General features: G+C 44.3%; 1 long non-coding RNA gene across 5 annotated transcripts in view; it reads right to left on the reverse strand.

Moving 5' to 3' along the window:
• LOC111840016 (uncharacterized) overlaps positions 1 to 20,737 on the reverse strand; it is a 45,571-nt gene that overhangs the window by 23,800 nt on the left and 1,034 nt on the right. The window lies entirely within an intron of this gene.

Consider the following 20,737-nt stretch of genomic DNA (forward strand, 5'->3'; position numbering starts at 1 on the left):
TAAGGTGGCTACTGTCCAACTAATTAACGCAGTCGAGCAATCAGGACCCGAGGAGCACTGAGGGCTGAATCCTGCTGACCAGGCTGAGCCAGACCTGTGTACGTTTAGTTACATGTGACTGGGATCCCCTTCGAATGGGCATCATGTTGTCACGAGTAAAACCATCCATCCGCCAAAGCCAATGAGCTCCCTTCTCACACATCCCTCCTCCTCACACTGCTCTACTTGGCCTTGTGTCTCCTACCTGACAAGCTCTCCCCACTACGCCCAAGTGCTCCAAATTTCACCCCATCCCCATATAAGCCATGTCCCCCCCACCCCCACGCTGAATCTCCCTTTTTCAGATCGGCTGCCCCCCCCTACCAACACCATGTTTACCTCCCTCTTACTTGGGGAGACAGTGGCTAGATCGTCTTGGGTGGAGGTAGTGGGGGGGGGGGTACATTTAAGACCCTACAACATCCCTGCTTTCACTCTCTATCCCACCCCCCCACTCCTACTCCTCTCCCTCCCTCCCGAGCGAACTCTGGATTCTTGAGGGCTATCGGGTTTCCCGTCACCATGGAGACCCACCGGCAGGCAGCTTCATTAATCATTTAGAGCGCCCGGTGTGGAGGTCAGCCCTGATTGCACCATATTGGGTATCATCGGCACGCCACGTGGGACGCCCTTGATTTGAATTAAAAAAGATTAAGCCGGGCCCAGTGCCGCCCGGCGTCATCAGATCGGCGTCTCGTGTAACTGCGCCCGGCGGAGCCACGCGGATTAAGAGATCGGAGCTGCACGTTTATTTTTCAGGGCTCGAGGAAACCTGAGACGTGTGCAGGTGTCTACGGGTAGTGGGGGGGGGGGGGCGGTGTAGTGCACAACCCCCCCCCCACACACACACACACACACACGCTTAGGTTTTCTTGTTGCCATTTTTTTGGAGAAACTGGAAACAGTAACTCTGTTTTATTCCTCCTCTGACGTTCCCGTTCTCTTTCAAGATGCCAAATGGTGCATTTGCCGAGAAACCTCCTCTTAGAATGGCTTTTTTTATTATTTTATTTTTATGAGGTTGTAGGACAACCGGTGTGGGATGGGGTGCCTGCCGCTCCGGATGAGAGCACGCCGAGGGCTGGGTTTGAGCACTGGTGTGGGGTTGCGGCGGGGGGGTGGGATGGAGAGCGGGTACCAATGAATCGCAGCTGAGCGCAAAATGACCATAAGAGACTGGCCAATTTCTCCCCTGTCAGCTTAACGGTGCATTTGGGGGGGTTGAGATTTACGGTGTCTGAGGAGCAGCGACGCAGACGGCCACAAATCACGATGGGCGGCGGACCGCGTACGCATGGGTGCCCCCCCCCCCCCCCCCCAGAGGTGCCCACTTTATTTATGGACTCCCACGGCACTTCAGAGGGTCCGCAGAAGTCCGGCCAGACCGTTTTACTGTTTCACGAAAGATGGATTGGCTGGGGGGGGCGGATCAAAACTCTCTTTGTCGCAGACAATTAAAATTCCGTTGACCGTGGCCCCCGTCTCAGTGCTTGGAGAGCCACAGCCCCCCCCCCCAAGCAGTCGCTCCCAATAACGCCGTTTACGCAGACGCTGACGGTAATGAATCCAAGCTGTGCTGTCCTGGGGCTTCCTATTGCCCCCAGCCGCTCTCAAAAAAAGACCCCCTCCCCCCCCCACACAACCCCACACAGTGGGCCTGCCACTCTACTGCAGTTGTGTTGGCTTCTCTCATTAAAATGAGTGATCTCGACACCTTGTCCCCCCCCACCTCAGCTTACAAGGCTCTTGTTGTTACACAGCCTCGTTAATGTTTGGCTTATTCGCCGTATGGCACAGACCTGCACTTCTGTTCCCCCTTTTTCTGCCAAAGTTGCTTCCTGTCGCATTGTGATTCTGCACCAGTGGCATTGTGCCTAGAGTAAAGAAGTCATGTGACTGCCCCGTGGGCTCTGCCCGCCTCACTGACGGACATGGGAGGGCCGACGCCTGGCTGCGAGTGTCGGCATCACAACGAGCTGCACTTTGTCGCAGAGGGCCAAACCAGTCCGACCATACTGGGCTGTTCTCGCCGCAGGCTTGTTCTGTCCTCAGAGCCACGCCTCCAAAATGGCGGCACGCCAGAGAGCGAGCTGCGAAGTCATCTGACAGCCTCCTGGCGCTTGGCGTGTCCACTGCGTGTGACATCACCGCGGCCCGTCCCTCCAGACCTCCATGGACTCTCTTGAAAGGGAGCAAATGGTGACTTTGAGTCGACGTTAATCAATAGGGGAAGTTTCATTTCCGGCGTCGAGGTCCCAGAGGAGAGGAGTCCTTGAGGTCCTCCATGAGGGACTGGGTCCCACAGCGGTGGAAGCTTGAGACTGTGGCGCAGGTGCCAAGAGCGTCTGGCCGGGCCGTAGCCGTGTGGGCAGCCAGGCTCTGAATACCTGCTCTGGATTCTCCATCCTCAACGATGGGATTTTTAAGCTTTGTTGACTTTCCCCTTCCGTTTCCCTGGCAACCTTTTGATGACCGTTATCATGTGAGCAGGGCAGGCCCCCAGTAGTGCCCCCACCCCTCTGTTTCCGTCAATGGGAGTACATGGGATGGCGTATGAGTGTGACCCCCGCAACTGCGAGGGGAGAAAATGAAGGATCGCCTTTAAAATTGGGTCTGCCACCCAAATCTCGACCTCTCGTTACTCGTCCACGTGCAAAATTTGATCCACAGCAGTTCCACCCCCCCCCCCCGCATAAATGGTTCAGGGCAGTTACCCCAGCATGCCTGATCAATTTCCTTAAATTAGGTCCTATGTGTGTATGTTGGGGTGGGATGCTGGAAGGGAGGGGACCTGCAGAATTCCTGAACAAGTTGATAAAAAACAGAGTCAGAGCCCTTTCAGACAGACCCCCCCGACCCACTCGACGCAGAGCCCGGTCTGTGGACGTTCGACCTGAAGGCATCCCATAATTTGCCTCTTAATTAAGTGTGCAGAATCGATCAAGAACAATGACGCGATTGTTTTGGAGAACGCGGTCAAATCCATATCCAGAAGCGCGTCTGCTTGATCAATTCAGCCTCTTCAGAGCCCCGTAATATGGATTTATTATTATATATATTTTTTCAGGCTTGTCGTGTAGGTGTTGCTGTACAGCTGTCGAATCAAGATGCGAGACAGAACACTGAACTCTCCAACAGTCCCGACTGGTCCTTTTGGATTCTTCGATCTGATTCAAGAGAGAGATCTCCCAGGTGGGGGGGGGATACCACTAATGGGTGGGGGCCGCATTTTCGCCTGCTCGATGCGGTGACAGAACGCTTCATGTTGAAAGAGGCTTAGGGTGTCAGGTTTGATTTATGCTGCTATAACGGATTCATTTTCTCTGGTACAATGATATACCATAGATTGCCAGGTTGAGACCCATCGAAAAGTCTTGCACCGGTCCGTTGTCTTTCAAGGAATGCCCTCTCCTCCTCTACTTTCCCTCCTCCTCCTCTTCCTCTCTCTTCGCCTTCCTCGTTGCCCGACTCCGGCTGTCTGCCAGTGGATGCATACTGACTGTTTGCAGAGGAGCCATAAAAATGGCGGGTTGGACACACCTTTCCCTCTCACTGCGCCAAGGTTTGGTTTCGCTCATCCGTCAGTGTCGTGTCACGGTGGGATCGTGAGGCTCTTCCTGTTGTGGTGGCCTTTGGAGTGAAGATGACACCGGCGGCACCTCGGGCCAAGGTGTATGTGATTTCCGAGTACAACTCCGTAACAAAACGTTGCGACAGCATGGAAAATGCAAATAATAAAAGCTGTTCTGAAATTGACTTTTTCATTACAGGTTTATTTCATGACAGTATGAACCCAAGATACAGGACTGTCACAGAAAATTAGAATATTGTGATAAAGTTCTTTATTGTCTGTAATGCAATTAAAAAAACAAAAATGTCATACATTCTGGATTCATTACACATCAACTGAAATATTGCAAGCCTTTTATTGTTTTAATAGTGCTGATTATGCCATACAGCTTAGGAAAACTCAAAAATCCCATCTCAGAAAATTAGAATATTTCCTCAGTCCAAGTAAAAAAATAAGATTTGTAACAGCAAAACAAAATCAAACATTTGAAAATGTCAATTAATGCACTCAGTACTTGGTTGGGAATCCTTTTGCACGGATTACTGCATCAATTCGGCGTGGCATGGAGGCAATCAACCTGTGGCATTGCTGATGTGTTATGGATGCCCAGGATGCTTCAATAGCGGCCTTTAGCTCAACTGCATTATTGGGTCTGGTGTGTTTCAGCTTCCTCTTCACAATACCCCACAAATTCTCTATAGGGTTCAGGTCAGGGGAGTTGGCAGGCCAATCGAGGACAGTGATGCCATGGTCAATACACCAGTTACTGGTGGTTTTGGCACTGTGGGCAGGTGCCAGATCATGCTGGAAAATGAAATCATTATCTCCATAGAGCTGTTCAACAGATGGAAGCATGTAGTGCTCCAAAATCTCTTGGTACACAGCTGCATTGACTCTGGACTTGATGAAACACAACGGACCAACACCAGCAGCTGACACAGCTCCCCAAACCATTGCTGACTGTGGGAACTTCACACTGGATTTCAAGCAACTTGGATTTTGCTCCTCTCCAGCCTTCCTCCAGACTCTAGCGCCTTGACTTCCAAATGAAATACAAAACTTGCTTTCATCTGAAAACAGGACTCTGGACCACTCTGCAACTGTCCAGTGCTTCTTTTCCATAGCCCAGGTCAGACGCTTCTTCCGTTGTCTTGAGTTCAGGAGTGGCTTGACCATGGGAATACGGCTATTGTAGCCCATTTCCCGGACACGTCTGTGAACAGTGGCTTTTGATACCTGAACTCCGGCTTCAGTCCACTGTCTTTGAAGCTCACCCAAATTCTGGAAGCGGCTCTTCTTCACAATGCTGTTAAGTCTGCGGTCCTCTCTCTTGGTTGTGCAGCGTTTCCTGCCACATTTCTTCCTTCCAACAGACTTTTTGTGAATGTGCTTTGAAACTGCACTCTGTGAACAGCCTGCTCTTTTGGAGATTTCTTTTTGTGTCTTACCCTCCTGATGGAGAGTGTCAATGATGGTCCTCTGGACAGCAGTCAGGTCAGCAGTCTTCCCCATACTTGTGATTTAGTTTACTGAACCAAGCTGACTGTTTTTAAAGGCTCAGGGAAACCCTTGCAGGTGTTTCGAGTTAATTAGACGATTCAAGTGATTAGTTAAATAGCCTGCTAGTATAGTTTTTCATGATATTCTAATTTTTTGACATAGGATTTTTGAGTTTTCCTAAGCTGTATGGCATAATCAGCACTATTAAAACAATAAAAGGCTTGCAATATTTCAGTTGATGTGTAATGAATCCAGAATGTATGACATTTTTGTTTTTTTAATTGCATTACGGACAATAAAGAACTTTATCACAATATTCTAATTTTCTGTGACAGTCCTGTATGTCTGGTCAATTTAATTTCATTTGTTAATATACATCCATTCCTGTATTTCAGGCCTGCAATACATTCCAAAAAAATTCTGTGACGGGGCAATTTAGGGCTAGTACAGTGGTACCTCAGTTCTCGAACTCATAACTCGAATTTCTTAAAAATCAAACCAACCAGTTCGAAAAAAAATTACCTAGAGCTCGATCTGAATCTCAGAAGTCAAACCGTGAATGCCGACCTAAAATAACTTGTACACGTGGGGAAATGAGTCATGCGGCACATCTCTCAGCGGAAACAAAGGGTAAAGCTTCAGTCTCAGCCTTGCATTCGCTGTGATATTATCGTGCATGTTTACACTAGCTGAATACATATATTTAGACAGTAAAAATACATTGACAATGATAGACAGTAACAGTAATTATTATTATATAATAAAATACATTTTTATTATTATTTTTAAGATTTCTTATTTTAATATTAATAATAAACCATTAATACATTTAATCATAATAATATTGTTGTGCTAAGCTGGGACGGAATGGAGACAAAGGCGCAGACGTCAGAGTATCAGGGAATATGGGGTTTAATTACAGGTAAGGCAGACAAAACGCAGACAGACTATACAATAACCGGACTGGGGAAACAAACTGAAACACGGACTAAATAGTAAATACAGAGGACTAATGACAACAACCAGAAACAGCTGGTCACATGGGGATTCCACATGGGGTTAATGAGGGGGCGTGGCACACGGAAGGAGCAGACGATTGGGGCAGGACACATTGTTTGGATACATTTATTTTCTTACTTTACAAATTACTGTTTTGATAAATGTGATTAGATTTGTTTAGTACAGTATATGCTCTTGTATCCGGTTCATTTTGTGTTTAAATGCTAAAAAAACATATTTAGGTGTAATTTTTGGGGGCCGGGAACCAATTAATTGGTTTTCCATTATTTCTTAAGGGGAAAATTCGATCACAATTCGAACTTTTTAGGATTCGATCTGGAGTTCTGAACGGATTAAATTCGAGTTCTGAGGTACCACTGTAATGAGGTAAACAAAATTAAATAATGATGCGATTTCAAACAGGTCCCTGTAATCATGATTTGGTGCAAAAATCTTTGAAGAGCAAAGAAGGGCAAAGAATCTCCAGATTGTCAACAAATGCATGGGGAAATTATTGAAATGTTTAAAAACAATGTTCCTCAAAGAAAGATTGGAACAAATTTGCATATTTATCCATCTACAGTGCAAAATATCTTTAAATGATTCAAGGAATCTGCGGGAATTTTAGTGCAGCAAGGGCGCAAGCCTAAGCTGAACACCAGTGACGTCTGATCCCTCAGACGGCTGCATTAAGAATCGACATTCATCTATAGCTGAAATAACCACATGGGTAATTGATCAGTTTGGCAAACCTTTGTCAGGTATTACAATATGGAGTTACATTCACAAATGCTGCTTAAAACTTTATTGTGCAAAAATAGCCTTATGTTACCATGTCCAGAAGCGGCATCAACTTCTCTGGGCTCGGAGGTATCTGGGATAGACCATCACACAGTAGAAACGTGTATTGTGGTCAGACAAATCAGTATTTCAGATCATTTTTGGAAGAAATGGACACCGTGTGCTTTGGACCAAAGACGAAAAGGACCATCCAGACTGTTACCGGCCAGGATCTGTCATGGCCTGCAGTTGTGTCAGAGCCCTTGGCAAAGGTGATTTATATCTCAGTGATGGCACCATTAACGCAGAAAGTGCACTGAGATTTTAGAGCAACATATGCTGCTGTCAAGACGACATCTTTTCCCGAGATGTCCATGCACTTTCATCGAGACAATGCAAAACCACATTCTGCACTCATTACAAAGACATGGCTGCAACAGAAAAGTCTATAGCTACTGGACTGGCCTGCTTGCAGTCTTCCCTGGTCCCCGATAGAGAATGTACTGACGACGGCCCCGTACTGTTGCACACCTTCAGACGTGTTTGCAGGAAGAATAGGACAAAATACCACCTGAAACAGTTCATCGCTTGGAATCCTCAGTGCCAAAACCTCTGTTCAGTGCTGTGAGACGGAATGGCAGCATTACAAAGTGGTGAATATGTTACCATTCCAACTTTTTTTGGAATATGAAACAGGCCTGAAATGCAGGAGAGGATGTAAACAAAAGAAATGATGTTGATGAGACAAAACATGAAATATCTTTGCTTCATACTATCTGCAATGAAATAAAAGTCAATTACTGAATCACTGCATTTTTTAAATTTGCATGTTCCATGTTGTCCCAGCTTTTTCTGATTTGAGGTTGTAGGTAAAAGGAAGTTCTATACCTGAATAACTATAGAACAAACCCTGCGTCTCCTCTCCAGAGGTTCTTATTCTGCTTGTGGTTTTGTTCATTGACAGTTTGTCATTTGTCAGTCAGTTTTTCTGTAATGCGTTATATTTCTATACAAATATTTTTTCAGTATAAGTCACTTGTCTCTCAAGGTCACGTTCATCACTGTTCAGCTTGGGATATTATACCAATGACATGACTCATGTCTGATTCTCCATTCTGTCGTCATGAAAACCAGACGCATCTTGTATCACTTGCCATTGTACTATTATCTCCGTAGTCCTGTTTACAATCCACACAGGTCATCCTGGTTTGCACCACAACTGTCTGTTCCTTTCCTGCCCCCTCCCTCCTCTTCAGTAAAGTCAACAGCACCCGTTTTCCCAGCCATGACTTAATGTTCATCCGACGCGAGGCACAAACTCCATCAGGAACGTTATCCTGCCACGTCCTCTGAAAGGTACTCGGGGCGGGGGGGGGGGTGGGATATCCAAGAAATTACTAAAGCAAACTCAAACCCGGAGTTTTGAGCCGGAGTGTAAACGGGAAAAGTGACACGCAGGTATATGCGTCCAATCACATTTCCATCGACCTCGACTCGGCTACACCTCAGAAAAAGCTTTTGCCTTCCCAGTCCTGGGTCGTCTTTGCCTGCGTGAAGCTGCCGGAATTTATCAAATTACACGCAAGATTGCATGAGGCCAGGAAAGTTAATATCTACAAACATGCTGAGATGCACAAGATAAGCTTTCAGCTCTTGGTTTTAAATACCGCATGAAATTTTTCCCCCCCTAATTGAAGCACTTTTGAGTTGTGCAATCTACACGCAGCGTTCTGGCATTAGAGATAAACGAGTGTGACTTGGGTCGTGGCTCATCTGGCTCACTGTTCGAGGGCCCGTGTCTGTGATGTTTTCAGTGGCTGACCTGTGACAGGGAGGCTCACACAAACAGGTGAAGTGCTAACAGGTGGCAGGCTGTCTTCCCGCCATGAAAGGGGGGGGGGGTCAAAAATGAACTGCCGGCGTTTGTGGAAGCGATGCGTTATAAGGGCCGTCGCTTTGACCTCCATCTTCGGCTGGTCACTGTACCACATGGTACGACAACTCGACAACCCATCGAACAGGTAGAGCCACCAGACAGTTCCGTCTCCTTGAGTAAATCTCCATCTATGTCGAATAACAAACCCCCACGTCTCTCCATAAACCCCAGGAAGGGACGTAATCATTTTCACATCCTGTGCTTGGGGAGGTCAGAGGGACGGTCTGGACTCCTGCATGACTCTCTCTCGCTCTGTCCCTTTTCACTCCTGTAAATCCCAATTCTTGTTAACATTTTTACCAGACGGACAGTTTTTTTTTTCCCTGAACGGATAACCACTGGGAAAGATACTACAGCTGGAAATTCTCATTGGGAGAAAATCGCCCAGTACAGATCATACATATCAATATCCATCTATAGACGTGGGTTTTTCATGAGAAGTCCTTCAGGTGCAGACAAACTGTGTGTACGCAAATCGGCCAGCCTGACAAATTGTGGTTTTCAGGTGTTTAACTTCCTATTTAACATTATTCAGAAATGCTTGTATGCAACATTAAAAAATAATATTTTTGTTTCTTTCTGTTTGTTCCCCATGGAGGGACCGTATTATCAAAATTTAACCTCACAAATAATGTACGGGGAGCTAAGATCAATGCAGAGTGCTTTATCAACCCTGTATTAAGTGTGCTGAACTTGGATATTGAATTTAAAAATGTCTTAAACTCTCAGCGAGCCCTCGGGACGGGGAGAATGTTCTGGTTTCGTGCTCTGGTCCCCAAAGAGAGGGATGTTTTAGGGCCCAAACTCATGGTTCGGTGCCGTACCATCGGTGGAGCAGAGATTAACAGCCGGCAAACAGCTGGCGGGTGCGTGCGGCGGGCCCTAGCGTCAGGACAGCTCTCGGACGCACGTTCTCTGCAAGACCCGGCCCTCCTAATTTATGTCAGCGCTATCGCGGGTTTGAATTTATTGGCGGTAATGCGATACAGTGGGATCGTTTTTAAAGCCCCAAGGCCTCCTATTATACAACTTGTCTGTCTTTCACACTAACCTAAACTGTAACTGTAGAATTTCGGGCTGACATGAAGGACATTTGGCTTCCAAAGTGCCCATTAGAGAGCCCCCCCCTTCCCAATTCCACTCTCCCCCCCCCCCTCAGCTCTGCCTCCATCCTAATAAAACCCAAGTATTTCTAGTATTAGAGTGTAAGAACTCCTGCATCTCCTTGGAATGCTCAATTTTTCCCGATCTGATGATTGCAGACCTCCGATTTATGGGGTGACTCGGATTATAGCTTGAATGCAAGTTTAAAGGAGGATGGGGGGTGGGAGAGGGGGAAATTTTGTGGATGGGAGTTTGCCTGTAACAAAGGTCATGCAGAACATCAAAGTCCAAGTGCAGAATTTGCTGTGTTTTTTTTGTATGCGAGGGTCTGTCTTCTGTCCAGGTGGTTTTGGGTTCCAGCAGGCTAATAGCTTATAAAAGCAATGTACAGGGTATTATGTGCGTCCCACGTACCCAAAGAGCTCGCCGACCTTGCTGAAACCTACTGAAATGAACTGTCATTAACCGGGGATGCACTTGGGCTCGCTGATTTCACCATCACTGGGGAGGTTCGCGTCTCGCTTTCACTGGCCATGGGAGACAGCGGGTTCGGGGCCCTGCAGTTTGTTCGGCTAAGTGGGGCAATTTTCATCTCGGCGTATCTTGTATCACTTCCACTCCGAAAAAGCACCCGGGACCCCCTGCGCTAAAGTCGGGAGGGGGGTGCAGAAGGTGCAGATCCCTATAGGACTCCAGTTGAGCTACAAACGTTGACTGATTCCCCGATTTTAGCACTTGAAGCCTTTTGTTACATAGGTTTTATTCAAATAAATGTGTGCTGGTTTCATACTGGCTTAGCGTTGATAGTCTAACCATTTAACGCCCATGTTTCCAGTGTAGGTACGAGAGGGGGCTCTGGGGGGCTTCAGCAGAGAAGGACATTCAGGTATTGTTGCTGTTTCTCACCGGGGATGATGTGACTGGTATCAGCCCCCCCACCCCACTATAATCCAAACCCCACAGAGGGTTTTACAAGCTGGGATCCATCCATTGCCCCCCCCCCCCCCCACCACCTCTGGATGCCAGGCCCCCAAGTGCCTGGCTCGACAGGATCATTAACCACATCAAGCCGTTTTGACGTAAACATGAGCCCACCCCCAGTTCACACCATAGCACTCAAAGCATGACCCCCCTGCTGGCAAGTCAGAGCGCCACAGGAAATGGGAAAGTTTGTAGGAAACGATAAGCGGCACCATCGACTCAGCAAAGCGTTTTCATTCACCTCCTGTGTTGTTTTTCCATGTATTTACTTTTTCTTCATGTCATATTTGTGGTTTGGTGACGCATCACGACTCGATTAACACGCGTCTCAGGGGGGCGTCGACAATGGTCCAGAAGCACGACGGAGGCTGTCTGTGGTGTGATGTTGTTCACCCCCCCCCCCCCCCACACACAGTGTCTCCCTCATTTCCACATCCAGCTGACAAGCTACACTGTCAGTCTCCCCCCCGCATCCCCCCCCACCCCGCTGTGTGTGTGTAATATCCTCTGACCTGTTGGTGCAAAGTCCGCTTGAATGTTCTGTACTACTGTGTACCAACTGATATCCAGATGCAGCCCCAGCTCCACCAAAAATCACAGCTGCTCCACAAACCCCCCTCCCCCCCCCCGCAACATTGATGTCCCGCCAATTTCAGAGGAGGGGGGTGTCATTATTTAATGTGGCTGCACCAATAACACGGAGGGGGCTGTGATTCTGCCGATTTTAATACGTACCTGATACTAATCTAAAGCCCCAGGCAGAAGATGGCCGCCAGCTCGATCCCGAAATCTCGGGCCTAGTTAGTCAATTAACCATCTGGTGGCGAGTCTAATGAACGGCGAGGAAGGCCAACTCCTTTGATGTCCGCTTCTGCAGTCGGGAACATCTCTGGCTGGCCAGATGGGGGGGGGGGGTACATATGCCTGTCAACACTTTAACTTTTTGCGACGACTTAATCAGCAGTACTGGTTTCAGTAGGATGATTGGAACAGCTGCACTGACAGGCAGGTCCACTTTTATGGAAGAGGTTATGAATAGGAAGGCAGCGGACTGTCTGCCGCACAGGTTTCCTGCGACGGACACGTGTGCCTGATTATCGCCAGCGTGTACACAATTATATGTGTGGGTGGCCAGCTGTCTGGGAATTAGGGCTGTTTGTAAGTGGCCCACGAAGATCCCATCGCCACAGGGAGACTCTGGATGCCCGTGGAGTCTCTTCATGCTTTGCGTGCACGCCTTGATAATTGACAATGCGGCATCCCAGCAGATGATTTCCTGAGCAGAATGTTTCATTCATCAGAGAAGCGGGGGGGGGGGAAGTCTGAATATTGCAGCTCGAGTACTCTCAAAGCATGTGAAGGTTAGGTTTTTCCTCAGTTTGCGAAATAAGTCGTTCGATACATGCGTAGCTATGAAATGTCAGTAATAATTGTTTTGCTGCACGTGCTCTCTGCCTCTATCCATTTTGTCCTGTATGTATCTCAGTCACCCCCCCTTCCCAGTAAATTAATGTGGTTGCATATCCAAACTGATTGTAATTGGTAGCCTCCTGGAAGAGAGCAGGGGAAAAAAAGTTTGAATTTCCCAAGCACTTAATTAGGCTGGCTTGGTGTATTAAAAACAATGAAGTAACTCAATCCGGCCGCAGAGAATGTGCCCATCTCCTCTTACTGGGCTAATGTTTCTTACTTAATCTCTGCAGCCTGTGGTTTGGCTTGCCTCCGTTCGTTTATCAGAATTCTCAAATACTTGCCGGACCAGCTGATTTTATGATCCCGTCCAATTTGGCATTTCCACTGTCGATCACTGTATCACATTTCCGAATAAGAAAAGCTACACAAATGAAACGATTATCTTCTGAAATGGAGATTCACTGTGAATAGCTGAAAGATGGGATCAGGATTGTCGATTTGGCATATGAAACGGATGTGATTCTAATTTTCGGTTATAGTGCTAAGTGTTCTGCAAATCCATTACCATCAAGGTCTTAATGAAGTCAAGCTTAAGTACATCTTAAGTGACAAATGTAACAGAGACGTGTATTAATGACAAGCCATCTGTGTGTCAGGTCTGATTAGAGAGATTAATGCAGAACACGCATCATTGCGTTAAAAGTTCCCTTAATTTCCGCCGACGAGCTGTCTGTATTAAAACTCCGGAACACGCATCAGTAAAATGCATGTATTAACGGGGTTACGACACAGTTATAAACCACGGTCCTCCCTGAACTTTGTCCGAGTTCAGCCAAGCCAGTTTAAATAGCGAACGTCTGGGTTGCCCCACGGATTTTAACTCCATACTGTCACGGCTGACTGTATCGAGGAAATATTTACAGACCATGTGGCTGGTGACACGCCGTGACCTTCCTGTTTCAAGCAGAACCACAAAGTGCAGTAAAATCCCTGGCTACAAAAAGGGGCACAGATTCAGTGTTAGCACATAACTAATTTTTTGGGTCGCTTTAATAAAAACCTTTATCAGACATATAATCTCCAAAGCCACTAATGGAGATAATGAAGGAAAAATGCATGAAGTGGTCTGTCGCTTTTCTATAAACTGAGACTTGATATAAAGAAGGAGACAACCCCGCCCCCCCCCCCCCCCCCGAGATAAAAATGAGCCATATACGTTGTACAGATACCCAGTGGTTGCTAGAAATGTCCTAGGCTTTGTAGAAGTACACAGCTTGCCTAGTCACGCATCAAATTGCTGGAAGCTCCCTCTCCAGGTGGAAATTAGCCTGCAAACATATAAACTGGCCAGCTTCTGAAAGAGTGGGGGAGGGAAATGTCCCATCTTTGCCCAAAACTCATCAGGGTCTGCATAGCTTGTAGTTCCAGGATGTGGGCAAGTATCACAATAGTGTATGTGTTCCCAGAATGGCCCAGATCCTTCTTGTTTTAATAGTTGTCCTCGGCTGCAAATTGACCCGTTCCTCTGAAAGTCCCTGTGGTCCGTTGGCCATGTTTCACCCTTTTCCAACCAAGTTGGCATGTTGGATTCTTGGCCCAATCATAGATGACACTCAGCAGGCCAACTGTAATTGTAATAAACACCTTTGCCGTCTTTATTTATGAGTTAGAAGAAGGTTGGAAGTTTGTAAATGAGAAATAACCAAAAATAGACCTTGGATCTAAATCCTGAGGGTCGGCTTCATGGACACGTCCCTGCTTGTGTCACTGCTGCCGAATTTACAGGAGGCTGATGAACCAAGCAGGGGAGCATAGTGCCCTATTGGGGCATTAAACGTGCCTGGAAGGCGGGTGGCGAAAAGGCCGCCCGCGACCTCGCAGTCTGCAGGATCTGGGCTTCTTTTCTACTTTACCATGGATTCAGGAATTTCCAATTCCCTGCTACAAAGTTCACCCGGAGGCATTTAGACGAGCCCTCTGGCGAAAAACTTTGCTTTGAGAGAAACCTGGATGTTTGCTTAAATCCAAACGTGATGTGACCAGGGTAGGTAGACCAGTCCGTCTCCCATGACCGAAACATCCTCAGCAAATAGCAGAATCAGCACTTTGTCTCCCCTGCAGTGCTTCGCTGTTCGTCATCCAGCTCAATAGGCCCACCAAGGTCCTCGAGATGTGAATCCTTCATCTAGAAAACTGTGTTTTTCCCAGATGTTCGTGTAAGATTTCTCACGTATGCTGAAAAAGTGTTCCTACATCATTAGTATGTCATTACCTCCCCCTCCATAAAATGGCCAAGTCTGTCAGATTTATAAAGGAGCATATTTCGGGACTTGTTCTGAAATATTTAATCGCCTTATATATTACTGGGACCTTATCAGTCTCTCAGCCCCAGCTTTGGAAGTGCCTGATGAATAATTTCTGTATAATTCATTTAGTTAAGTAAACACAGCAGCTAGCTCTGTCAAATCTTTAATTCTGTGTTTACAAAGGCCATGTAATTAATCTCTCGGAGTTGTATCAGCATGCAGTTTAGACAGTGTGCGAAGGCCTTATGCTGACTGGAGCCATTTCCTGCTTACTTTATAGTTAATTTTTTAGTGAAAACATTTTTTTAAATCCCTTGTCATCTTGGCAAAACTACATGCTCTTATTCTGATATTGACATGATTCGTAGGTCATCAGTTTGTTGTAAAGCAATGTTATTGGGCTTAGAGTCAGTTTAATACAAATTTTGAACATACTTAACATGGTAGCATCCATAGATTATATTCTCCCATAGTCAGAAGTTTGCTGGAGCTCTGTCTTTCATTACTCTGGTACAGCTGATTTATGTAGGAAAATTAGCTCATCGTACAGTTATCCATGCAGACTGAACAATATACTTCTCGGAGTATATTTAAGATGTTTTGGAGCTAAATAATGTCTTCAAACTTCAACCAGTTTAGCGGAAAAACGTTCTAAAAAGTAAAAAAAAAAAAAAAAAAAAAACTGAATCCAGAATACTCTAAATTGATTCTATTCTTTGATCATCTAAACCAGTTTGGGTGGCCATTTCAGAGACAGACAGGCTGTCATTTAAACGTTTACTCTCCATAATTATGCTCCCTATTTGCCTGTTTGACGGCGTTGAACTTGTGCAAACCCTTTGAATAAACGGCGCTTGCAGACGACAAATAACAGATGAACTGCGAAAGAAGCGCACGTCAAGCAGCCCGTTTTACACCCATGAAACGACTTCTTAATGCGTAATGTGCCCCAGCGCTTATAAATCTTCATTTACAAATCCCTCGAGATGATCGCCGTAAAATGCCCACTCAATGGGCATTCTATTTTAACTGTTGTGTGTTTACTTTTTTCTTTCAACGACATCCGATCCGTCACTACGAAAGTGCATTGGTCCCTGGGCAATATTTGAGACGGCACGGCAGGGTGTTAACGAGAAGCCAGTACGTTTGCGCCGAAGCCTGAAGTAAAAACAGGACCGCTGCCTTGTGTGCCAGTCCTGCTCTCCCTTGAGGTCCCAGCCAAAGTCTCCCCGCCTTTTTTTAAATGCCAGTCACCAAAGTAGTCGGAAAGTTTGTTAATGACTTGCCTATATGAATTGGGCATTGGTTAAGAATTTACAGCGCTCTTATTCACAGTATAACCACTAGGCCTAACTATCTACTTTCTGGTTTAGGGGAAAAAACATTATTATACAACTTTTACAATTAGGGCCTAAAATGAATTTAAGATCAGTACCCCTCATCAGCTAAATAATTCATATAGCTTTCCCCAGTGTACAACCCAGCTTAAAGTGTAGTTAGAGGAGTTGCTTTCGTGTAACGTGGACAGTTGTAGTGCTATTTAGGTTGCATAGACACTGGTAATCTATTATGATTCATACATTTTTGCTTTTAGTTTTGTCATTTTATTGAATGTAGAACAGGGGCACATAAATATTTCAGCTACATGTTTTGTTAACTACGGATAGATAACAGGAAGTCCATTAAACAATTAAATTGGTGAATGTCTATACGAGTAAAAAGTTTTTCTTTGGTCTAATTCGTTCTGTGTTAACCGTGCTTATCCGATACAATTACAACATTCGTGGAGAGCTTGTTCGACTTTTCATATGCAGGTGAATACCTGAATTTCATTTAATTAACCAGTAAGATTTTTAACATCCTGATTATATAAATGTAGATGCCTGGATTGATATTATTATTATAATAATTATTATTATTATTATTATTAATAATAATAATAATAATTACGATGATTATGTGCATTATCACTAGGCAACACTATAGCAATTTTGTATACCATATACTATAATATTCTTTCAATTATTTGCATTTAAATTCTGCTAAAGTTCAAAATACAATCCCAGGGCGCAACCTTTGAACTATTATAAATTCATTTAAAGTAAATATTATCTGGAATATTTAGGACTACGTTCGTCTGGGTTATAGTCTTTAAACGACATTGAATTACAACCACAATAATAGTATCGATTGAAAAATGTTTCATACTAACCGTAATCTTTAAGATTCGGCCCCTTCTCTGCAAAAGCATCACGGCCGGGGTGTTATGCGGACGTTATGGACGGTACCTTAACGGTACCGAATAACGGCACAAATAAGGACCCGTTGTAATACTTATGCAATAACGGTTTCATGAATTATTTGTGCTTTACCACTGGCCTCCACATCGACTAGTGCGTGAAATTCATTGGCTAACGTTTGTAGTATTTGGGTCTCTAATTGTAGCAATTTTCTGTAGTTGACTGAAATTAATAAGTCGCCATCGTGGAACTGACTTTTCAATGCATTGATTTCATTTTAAATCGGAATTTCGGTTTCATTTGGTTATCATACCGTTCTCGCAGTGTGCATTGTTTACATTTTTGCAGGCGAGCTATAAGGTAAAGTTTTTTTTTTTAACTATGGCTCTTAGTATGCAACGTTTTCTTTACGTTATTGAAGGAATTACTCCGGTAATAGACTTTTGCGTTTATTTTACAAAACACAGCCACCAGAAAGTAGCAAATGTGTGCAATTTTGTAATTATGGTCCATGTTGGCTCCTTTGGTTGCCACGTCGTCATATATTCTTTTGACAAGACACAGGTACGCGCAATATCACGCTCAATCTATCTCTTGGGACATGACTGTTACCCAGCCTCAACCATAACAGTAAACCCATAAGTGGCGAAGAAACATACGTTTAAATTCCGCTCATGGCACATATGATGTAGTAAATCATATATTCAATTATTTAAGAATAAATTAGTTAATGGGTTTATCATCATTAGTGTAGCCCAGTCAGTAGCTTGTCGTAGATCTTGTTGCTCTTTCAGCCGCTGGGGGTCAAGAAATCCATCTGATGCATTTTTGGTAGCCCAGCCATTCGCGAGCCTGAAAAATTCCAGCGCTAGAATTGAGAATTTTATTGTAGGCGCCAAGGATGGGTAAATTAATGCGTAATCGTCTTAATACACGTGTTTAACCGAGCGGTTGTGTAACGTCTCTGTAAATTGTTATTCTTCGGTAGCCTATTTATCTGTATTTTTCTGTCTATTTGCCCTCATGTGGTCGCACATGATTATATTTTCATCATTAAAAGCCAATAAAAAGGATAAAGGGAAACCTTTAATTATAATAATAGGTGAAGTAATTTTACTGTATTGCTTATGGTATGTACACCCAGAAAATTAATTGGCTGCTTATTCACTTTTTTCCATTTTGCTGTGATAGTTAATTCGGAGATGAACAAGAGAATACGATAAGTTAACGGACACATTCAGCAGTTCATTTAGTTCACTTTAAGTAATCACGTGCACATGCGCTCTGATTATTCGGCCGTATTTCCCCGACTTTAAGAGATCAGACCCATCTTCGGAGTAGGCCCACCGAGACCCCCCTTCTGCAACCACCATGCGCTCCCCGGAACATCTTGCAGTAATCAGTCCAATTAGTGGAGGTCGCGGCAGCGAGCTCTCTGGTAAGCGGCGGGAGGTTGTGAAAATAGCGGCTAGCTATTAGAGGCAACGCGATCCCCATTCATCAGTATTGTAATAATCATCGCTCGGGAGAGCCACGCGGGCATGGCGAAGCTCTGATCAAAATGATCAGTGGAAACAAGAGGTTTACAAACACTGTCAGAGCAGAGCTGGTACCCTGATTCGCCCCGTCACTGCCGGGGTCTCCCAGTCTTTTGAGACAGATTGAGTCTGATAGCCACGCTGTTGTGACTCTCCCAGCTTACATGGCGCGACGGCCAGTGTGGTCGCTGGTCATTAGGAATTTATCACTAAAACACCGTAAGAGGATTTATGCACAGTCATCACTAAATATGTGTGTTTATAACCTAAATTGTGGGATTTCATTCGTCGGATACCATGCAACGATTATCGTGCAAAACAAAAATTAAGCGTTAGCTACCTTTTTATGGTTTTGATCTAGTCAATAAAGGTGTTTTTCCAATAGTATATGCAAATAATTATTGTGCTATGCGTATCAGTTGCAGACTAAATAATGTTAAGACTGCATACCTAAATACAACTATTCTAAATAAGTCTTAACTTCATAATGGAAGCTTTTTTAAAACAGGGCAACCCTTTAAAACCGTATCTTTGTTATAAAATACACGAGTGTGCATGTGTAGGCTATATAAGATAAAATCTAATAAAGAGCTTGTTAATAAGTCCCCAATAGGAGATTATTGTTAGTGGCTCAGGAATATTTATCATACACATTTTAGGAACTATGTGTGTGTTCAAAAAGAACACCATTTGCTGTTTCTTTAAGATTGCAGAGGCGGATAAGCGAATTTAAAAGCCGCCCCTAAGTGATCAGTCTGTCAAACAGTTTTCAAGAGCTCATTCTTAAAACGTGTGCTTATTGCTTTCACCGCGTGCACAAATTGAGCAGCTCCATAAACCGATCAAGTGGAGATATTCAACAACGAATATCATACACCGTATATAATAATTAATAACCTGGCTTGAATAAATTATAATAATTCATTTCAGAGTAGCTAAATTTAATAAACGCCTAAACATGTTAAAGTCCGTAATTCATTAAGATTAATATCGCGAAGTAATAATTTTTTCATATATTCATGCACGTTTATGAGATTAAATAGAATAATTGTTTTCTATGAATATCAATTTCTCCTGTCTGGTCCCCTAGCGATTAGCGCGAGACAAGATAATACCCGAGCACCATTCTGCTCGCTTAAGGCGAAACCCGAGTCATTTTTATTAAATTGTAAACACCCGTTTTCTCTCCTATTGATATCACGACATAGGGACGGATTAGGGTCCCCTTACAGGATTATTTGTTTAATTGACAGAATGGAACCTGGGCATTGCATTGCGGCCGTAGCTGGGGAAAAAAAGTTTTATTTGCTATTCATCTTATTAGAAGTACAAACATTTAAATAATAACAATAGTTCTGAAATTAATACCACGCTGTATTGGGCCCTTAGTTTAACTGTAATAATGCCTTTGAATATTGTTTTAAGAATTTTCCAGTGTATGCTATATATGTATTACAGTAGTATTAAGTTAAATTACGTTACTCCAAATTTATAGGATTATAATAAACCTAATTTATATAATTATGCATAACTCATTACGTTATAGGCAATCCTGACCGCTCGAAAAGAAATTTAAATGTACAGTTCAACATGATATTCTGTTCTGAGTATTCAGAGACGTCGTTGCTGGAGTCAAAGTATCAGTTCTGTAGAGTATAAAAATTCACACTTTCTGACCTAAATTTATGTTTGAGAATCAGCCTACGGTGCATGCTGTTTTGTTATTCTTTTTCTGGGAGGTATTTGGTCCTAAAGGTCGTTATTTTAGACAAGCTAAAGTCAATAGCAATAAAATTTTAAGTAGCCGTTGATCCTAATTATATTAATAGTCTTCTCTTATACACATGACGGGTCTAAGTGGGGGGAGTGTGTATAAAAGCAGGACGGCTGGTATTCGGGATATTACCGTAGTCTTTTGGAAATAGACGCATGTAAACAGAAGTGTTTTTGAGGGGCCAGCTGATTGACTGTAGGCAATGAGTACCGAAGACGTGTGCTGAAGGTCGTGAGTCTCCCTTAGGGCGAAAACCAGTGGAGCAGCTGTCTCCTGATCCCCGGCTACAGGTTAAATCAGATCGCCTACAATCAACGTAGTCTGGCTAATACGGAAATTCAAGTCAAAACGCAAAATTATATCTCTGGCCGTAATGCATCGGTGTCCAAAACAGTGGCTTTTTAGTATCGTACATAATGCGGTCCTGTTGACCGTGGCATTACTTATTACGTGCTATAGACTTAGTTCGTGCTTGTTAGAGTGGGAGAACGTGATACACGTTATCTCGTTTTTATATGATTTTATACGAGTTTGCGGTTGGATATTTATAATCAAA

The sequence above is a fragment of the Paramormyrops kingsleyae genome, chromosome 3 (assembly GCF_048594095.1).
Source record: "Paramormyrops kingsleyae isolate MSU_618 chromosome 3, PKINGS_0.4, whole genome shotgun sequence".
NCBI lineage: Eukaryota > Metazoa > Chordata > Actinopteri > Osteoglossiformes > Mormyridae > Paramormyrops > Paramormyrops kingsleyae.